Source organism: Podarcis filfolensis, assembly GCF_964270895.1.
Source record: "Podarcis filfolensis genome assembly, chromosome: 8".
In the NCBI taxonomy this organism is placed as follows: Eukaryota; Metazoa; Chordata; class Lepidosauria; order Squamata; family Lacertidae; genus Podarcis; species Podarcis filfolensis.
Genome location: NC_139611.1, coordinates 58,073,088 through 58,080,514, shown reverse-complemented (window position 1 = coordinate 58,080,514; position 7,427 = coordinate 58,073,088).

Genomic DNA, 7,427 nt, shown 5'->3' with positions numbered 1-7,427 from the left:
TGACCTTGGGCCAGTCACTGTCTCCTGGCCTAACCTACCTCACAGGGTTGTTCTATTGATAAAAATGAGAGAGGAAAAGGTATTAGTATGTAATTTTAGCTTATAATATATATTTTTAAATCAGTTGCTTCTGTTTACATTTTAAAAACTTAGTTTTATTGAAGAGTTTAATGTATATTTTATATGCTTTGTAAACCACGTAGGGGTTTTATAACATATTATTAAGCAGTATACAAAAACTGTTAAATGCATAAAAAATGTATGCCACCTTGAGCTCTTTGGATGAAAGATAGGATATAAATGTAATTAATTAATTAATTAGACTGCTCTCCCCACCCTCTTTGATTCTGGCCCCTCAACCAGATATAGCTTTTATTTTTAAAAAATTAGTTTTCAAATTATAATGGAACCACAGAGAAAAGTAAACAATAGCAAAAATTCAATAATATATCCAAATAAAGGCAAGGGCATACAAAAACTAAGCATACGTATTATATATTAATACCTAATCTAACATCATGACAACCATATTTCTCTAGCTATCTGCATATCTGAAACTAAACCTCAATACCTCAAAATCTGCCTCTTCCAGTATGAACCGACACAAAACCTGTAATCTTCATCTGAAGCCCTTCTCTGTGTGCCTCTTCCATAAGAGATCCATAGGATGGCAAGTTGAGAACAGGCCTTTTTTTGTGTTGGCTCCCCATTTGTGGAATGCTTTCCCCAGGCACCAGGCAAAAACAAACCTCTTCAACCAGGCCTTTGGCTATTAACGATCTATGGCCTTTTAAAGCAGGGTGGGGTTGTTTTTAATGTTTTTGTTTTTTTCTCCCCTGCCCGTTTAAATTATTATTATTTGCTTTGTTTTGTTTGTTGTTTTCTTTTGTTTTTGCAAAGATATCTTGAGTTGCCTGCAGTGAGTGAAGGTATCTAATAAATGTAAAAAATAATAACTAAAAGAAATAATAAAGAAATATACTATATGAAATAAAATTCCACTCTATTGACAAGAAATGATTGGGATCCTCCTGTATCTTAGAGACCTGTAATTTAAATGTTGTTGTTTTTCTGCAATAACGAAATTTCAGATTTTTTTTTAGTCCATGAGGCTATAGTCTGTATCCCCGATGGTGGGAGGGAACAAAAACTGCAAGCGCAGCTCAGTCTTTTTAAAGCCTTTCAGGGGACCCTAGAGACAGGTGCTCAGCGTCCTTCAGGTCTCTCAGGTAGGCATGTTAAGTACCTGTTTTGCATTTGAAGAGATTTGCAGGTGATATGTGACAGATCGGCTCAGAGAAATGGAGGAACAGATCAGGGCCTTTCTTCACAGCATTATCTGCACATCAATAAATGCAGCGAAACAGTGGGAAAAGAATGTCCTTCTTCATGCAGTGCTTAGTTAAACTCTGGAACTCCCTCCCACAGGAGGCAGTAATGGCAACCAACTTGGCCAGCTTTAAAAGAGGATTACCCAAATTCATGGAAGAGAAAACTGTTGGTGGTATGCTCCAGACCAGGCATCCCCAACCTTCGGCCCTCCAGATGTTTTGGACTACAATTCCCATCATCCCTGACCACTGCTCCTGTTAGCTAGGGATCATGGGAGTTGTAGGCGAAAATGTCTGGAGGGCCGCAGGTTGGGGGTGCCTGCTGCTGACCCTCCAAGTGTCCCTCTTTTCCAGGGACGTCCCTGATTTAGAAAAGCCATCCCAGTTTCTGATTTGTTCCCCGAATGTCCCGCTTTTTCTAGGATGTCCCTATTTTCATTGGAGAAATGTTGGAGGGTATGGAGTTATCCAAACCCCAAGCTATCTGAAGTCAGTCCTGTATAGGGAAGTTTTTAAATGTTTAATGTTTGTTCTGTGAACCGCCCTGAGACCTCCGGATATAGGGCAGTATATAAATTCAATAAATTTATTACTATTATTATTATTATTATTATTATTATTATTATTATTATTGTTAAGTTGTGGGTGAACGTATCAGACGACTCAGCGATTCTTCAAACAGCTCTTGTTTATTCACAGACCCAGAACAGAACTGAACTGAAGGGTTCAGCCAGCCTGCTTATATAGAGCTCCACTACAAGGCAACAGTAACAACTTTCTGTAACTATCCAATCATTGAATGTCACTTTCAATTCCTTATTTGCATATGTGGACCTGAGTGAAAACTATCTACAGTATCCCCCTGCTGGCCCAGGGTGAGAACTTCAGTACATAACAATTGTTGTTGTTGTTGTTATGTTTATATATATGTTGGAAGCTGCCCAGAGTGCTGGGACAACTCAGTGTGATGTGTGGGGTATAAATAGTAAAATGATTATTATGGAATGGGACATTGCTATTTTCATCGGAGAAAAGTTGGAGGGCATGATGCTCTGTCTGCATGGTTGGAGACCATTGAAATTCAATGGATCTGAGTTTCAGTTGTTAGAAACCACAAGAGGGAAAAGTGCTCTTGTGCTCGTGTGGCATGTGGGGCATCTGGTTAGCCATTGTGAGAACAGGATGCTGGACTTTATGGGCCATTGGTCTGAACCAACAGGTTGCTCTCATGTTCTGAAGGTCAGAAAAGCTGACAATATAAAGAAAGAAAAGGGAAAGGAAAAAGAGATTTTCTTTTCATTCTAAAGAAAAAGACAAAGGGTTGGTGAATCATGAAGTTTGGGGTTTCTTTTCCATTGAAGTTTCATTAATTCATGCCAAGCCCAAGCCGACCCTTTCAGCTTACTAAAAGAACCACAGACGCATTGTTCGCCATTTGGGAGAGCAGAGTCACCAAACAAAAAGGCCTGAGAGCAAGCAAAGAGCGTGATCAGGAAACAGTACGTGTGAGAGAGAGATCCTACACAGAATAAAAAAAAAAAAAACCACAAGAAAATGTAGGGCCTTTGTAGCGCCTTGTAAAAGATGAATGCACCATATTTGAAGAGTATGAGTTTCGTAGGCCAGTTGTTCCTTTTCTTCAGATGATAGCACTGAGGTCCTTCTTTCAGGCTTCCCCCAAGGGCCTGTGAGAAGAGGACGCTGGACTTGAGGCGCCATCGGCCTGATGCATCAGACAGGCTCTGCTTACGGTTTCGTGATCTTACGATAAAGCAAAACATGGCATGTGAAATTCCACGCTCTTAACAAGGAGGTAGTTTTTTTATTGAGTAAAGTGCTACAAATATAGAAATTCAACCCATCCCGCCCAAAAAGCAACCACATACTCCTCCAACCTGAATTTTATCACAGAGTAAATTTCAATACAAATAAGCAGCAGCAGCATTTTAGCCAGAATGATCACTATCAGTTATGTGTGCTCTAAACCAGGGCCTTTGCAGACCTGAGAAGCAGTGAAATGAATATGAGAGGAAGCGCATGAGATCTTTCTTTTTAAGCGTTACTTTCGTAAATGCTGACGCAAAGGAGATGCAAGCTACTGCTCAGATTTTTGTTTTTTTAAAAAACTTTTTAAATTCAAAATTAAAACAAAACATTATCCAGAAACATATCATCCTTATTCCCCCCATTTTTCCTCCCTCCCCTCCCCTCCTACACAAAACCCACCCACACCCACACGCCGACTTCCCTCAGTTCCAGTCTTTGATTTCTCTAAGAATGCTGTTTTCTACGTGTTACACAGTTGTATAGATCCTCAAACTATTTAGCTGATTATTATCAATAAAACGTTTGTGAATGTTTATTCAAAACCTGCCAAGGAGTCCAGTTCGCTTTGTTGCGTCTTCAAATACTTTGTAAAGGGTTCCCATTCATCTTTAAAGTCACAGTTATCCTTGCCCCATAGCTTATATGTCAGTTTTGCCAGTTCTGCATAGTCCATAAATTTTTCTTGCCATGATTCTTTAGTTGGGGTTTCTTCAGTCTTCCATTCTTGTGCTATTAAAACTCTCGCGTCCATTGTCGCATACATGAAGATATTTTTCAGCTTTTTTGGCAGATCTTTCCCTACAATCCCTAACAAAAAAGGCTTCAGGTTTTTAAACAAATGTTAAATGGAACATTTTCTTCAATTCGTTGCATATCATTTCCCAAATTTTTAAAATTACATTACAATCCCACCACATATGATAAAATGTCCCCTCCTTTTCCTTACACTTCCAACATATATTTGAACTAGTTTTGTACGTTTTCCCTAACTGCACTACTGCTCAGATTTGACAGCCCCATACTGTCCCCCCTGCCCCAACCTCCAACTTTAAAGCTGCCCAGGGAGGCCCCAGATGTGATTGGACAGCAGCACTGGGGGCTCTTTCCTGAATTTAAATCACTCTCTTTGAAGCAGCTAGTGTGTTCGCTTCTATCACAGGGTTGCTATTCTATCATGCCTGTAGATATTCCTACCGTGGATAACAAAAACTTTGGGTTAGGGCAGGGACAGTATTTTGATCAGGGAAATGGGGGATGCATTTGAATCAGGGGAGAGGGTTAGCCACCCCTTCCCCCAACAGCACTGCTCTAAATTTAGAGGGCCAACCCCAACACCCTTGGTGGCTGCTATGAGGTGACAGTGAAAGCATTGGAAGACCCAGTTACTGATCTCCCACATGACTCTTCCAGTTGTTTTGGCTGTAAGAATCGAGCCCACCCACCTGTTTCTGAATGTGTCACTTTGCTGAGTGTATCTTGCTCTGTCATCAGTGCCAACCTTCCTACTATGTTTTGGTTTGATCCAACTGCCGCCCTCACTTGCCTAGGCTTCCCACATGCTGTTTCCCTGACTGGGCTGCAGATTCTCAGACTCACATCTTACCTCATTTGACAGTGGAATGGATTCTCCCTAAAGATGGTGGACTCTCCTTCCTTGGAGGTTTTTGAGGAGAGATTGGATGGCCATCTGTAATGGATGCTTTAGTTTAGATTCCTGCATTGCAGGGGGTTGGACTAGATGACCCTTGGGGTCCCTTCCAACTCTACAATTATAGTAATTTGCCTCCTGCCATCTCAACATGTAGAAATGTAGCCAAAGCAATGGTGCCTGATGACACTCAGCCTAAAGGAAGGCAACCCACAGAATGTAACTCAACATGCCAAGTTCTTGGAGGGTGAGTATTTCTGGGACAGGAGCAGTTAAATGATCTAAGTACCATACAGGCAATTTGCACATAAGGCAGCTCCGTGCAAATGCAGCTTGAACCACAGAAGGGAAGAAATGACCTCACTGCACTTTAAACCACTGATGTGAATGTACCTTGAGGTCAGAGCAAAGTGGAAGTGATCTCCGCATTCACAACAAACCATTAACTGTGGTTTACTCTGACGTATGAATGCTGCTAGTGCCTCAGGCGTACAAGCGGCCCTGACTGTGGAACCAACTGTTCTGGAGTCCTCCTGGGGAGAGAACCTGGTTCTGCTTTCTGTTTCAGTGATGTTGTGTGTTTTTATATTCTACACCACTTAGAAATGTTTAAAACATTAAGGGGTTTATAAATGCTTTTCAATAAGTATATAGTGACAGAACCAGGCTCCCTTCCCAGGAAGCCCAGATATTAATTGTAGTATTGAGGCACCTGATCAAGGCCTGTATTTTAAAATCAGCTTAAAGATATATTTGCAAATGTTTGTATGTTTTATGCCAGGCAGAAAACCAGCTGGCTAAGGACTTTGGCAGATGTTTATCCTCCTGGACAAGGGCCCCCCTGATTTATAGCAGGAGCCAAAATTCTCAAAGTTGTAAAAGGGAATTATAGGCTGGGAGCAAAGGTTACACTGACCCTACATATTACAGAATAAAATCAAGCTGCAAAAACACTAATTAAGAGCTGGTAAATAGTAGGATTTATTGTTTAACAGAAAATAATACCATGTGCCTCCCGTTAGAGACTAGCCACGTTTTCCTAAGGTTAAAGGGCAAGAGCTAATGGGAAAAGCAGCTGGCCGGGAAAGGAGGGGTGTAAACTGAAGAGTTTTACTTTGCAAAGGCCTTTTCTTCTAAAAAGCTATCTATGTTAATGTATGAGATTTGTTGGCTTAAATGTAATTATGCAAAGGATTTAGAACGTAAGAAATGTTAGATTCTTATGTTAGATTCTTATTTCATTGATGGTGTGTGAGCCATCTGTTTTAGCCATCTATTTTGGAATGGAGGGGCAACAAGGGCAAAGGGTGATCTGGTGATTAAGGTGCCTTGTCGAGGCAAATGTAAGATATATGGCTACTTGTCTGCCATTTATGGATAGAAGGAAATATAGCTCTTTGTCTCCCATAAAAGGTAATAGGAAATGGGTGTATCTTTTATGATTGGTTCTAGCAAACAGCCAATAGGAATTCCAACCAGGCTGATTGGACAGAGGCAGCCAAAGGAGGAGCAAGGTGGCTGGGCTGAGGAAATATAAGTGCTGACCATCAGGGCTGGAGTGGGCAGAGCTTTGGTAACCATTTACCACTGTGCCTATCATTTATTTGTCTGACAAATAAATTATTATTTTAATTTCTCTATTGCTGCGTTGAATATTTCATTCCAGCTAAGCGTTAACCACAAGCAGGGTGCTACAGTATTAGTGTTTGAGAAATGTTATTATATGCAAGGTGGCCCTCTCCTTCTTTAGGACAGGGGCGAAGAACCCCAAGGGCTGCATTTCCTTGTTGCCTGGGGGCGTATACCAGCAGTAAGCATGGCCAGAGGCAAATGCTTGACTTTTTACATTAGGCTACATTCCAGCTATGCAAAAGCTGCACACATACCCATATGCACACATCCCTCAGGCAAGAGGCATCATCACAGTTTAAAAATAATTTCTAGCCCGGCAAGAGTATTCAAGGAGTGCAGCAGACCCAATGGCCTGGGGAGAGTGGGTGTGGCTAAGGGTCATGACCTGGGAGAGTACCCACCATAGGAGCCAACTCCTAGGGGCCGTGGGGGCTTCAGCCCTCACAATAAAATATTTGAGGGGGCCAGGCCCCCACAAAGTTGATGGGCATTGCCATTCAAATGGGGTGTGTGCACTGTGTCATGTGATCGATTATGTGGGGCGGGGCTTACCTGGGCCCCCACAATATTTTATTCAAGTTGGCACCCCTGGTACCGACAGTACCTAGAGGGCCATGTTCAGCCCTTGATCTGCTGGCCCTATTTTAGGGGTTTGCATTATTTTGCACTGGAAGGTGCAAATTAGGACCTTGATGGCTGGTGGCTACTCCATGTCACACTCTGAAAAGAACAGTTGGCGTCGTTTGGATCTGGCTATTTCTGAAAAAGCCATTCAGAATTGTGGGCTCTGCTGCTGTTGGGACTGATGCCCACCTTCCTTGTTTGCTCATTACCTGCTCAGCCTTTTAATCTGTAAATGAACGTATGTCAGACAGAACACACGTTGTTCAGGCACAGGGCTGTTGAAACAAACCGTGCAAAGTTGTATCTAGAACATTGGAGTGGGTGAAGCGTTGTGGCAAAGTACAACAGGTACAAAGAGGTCAGCA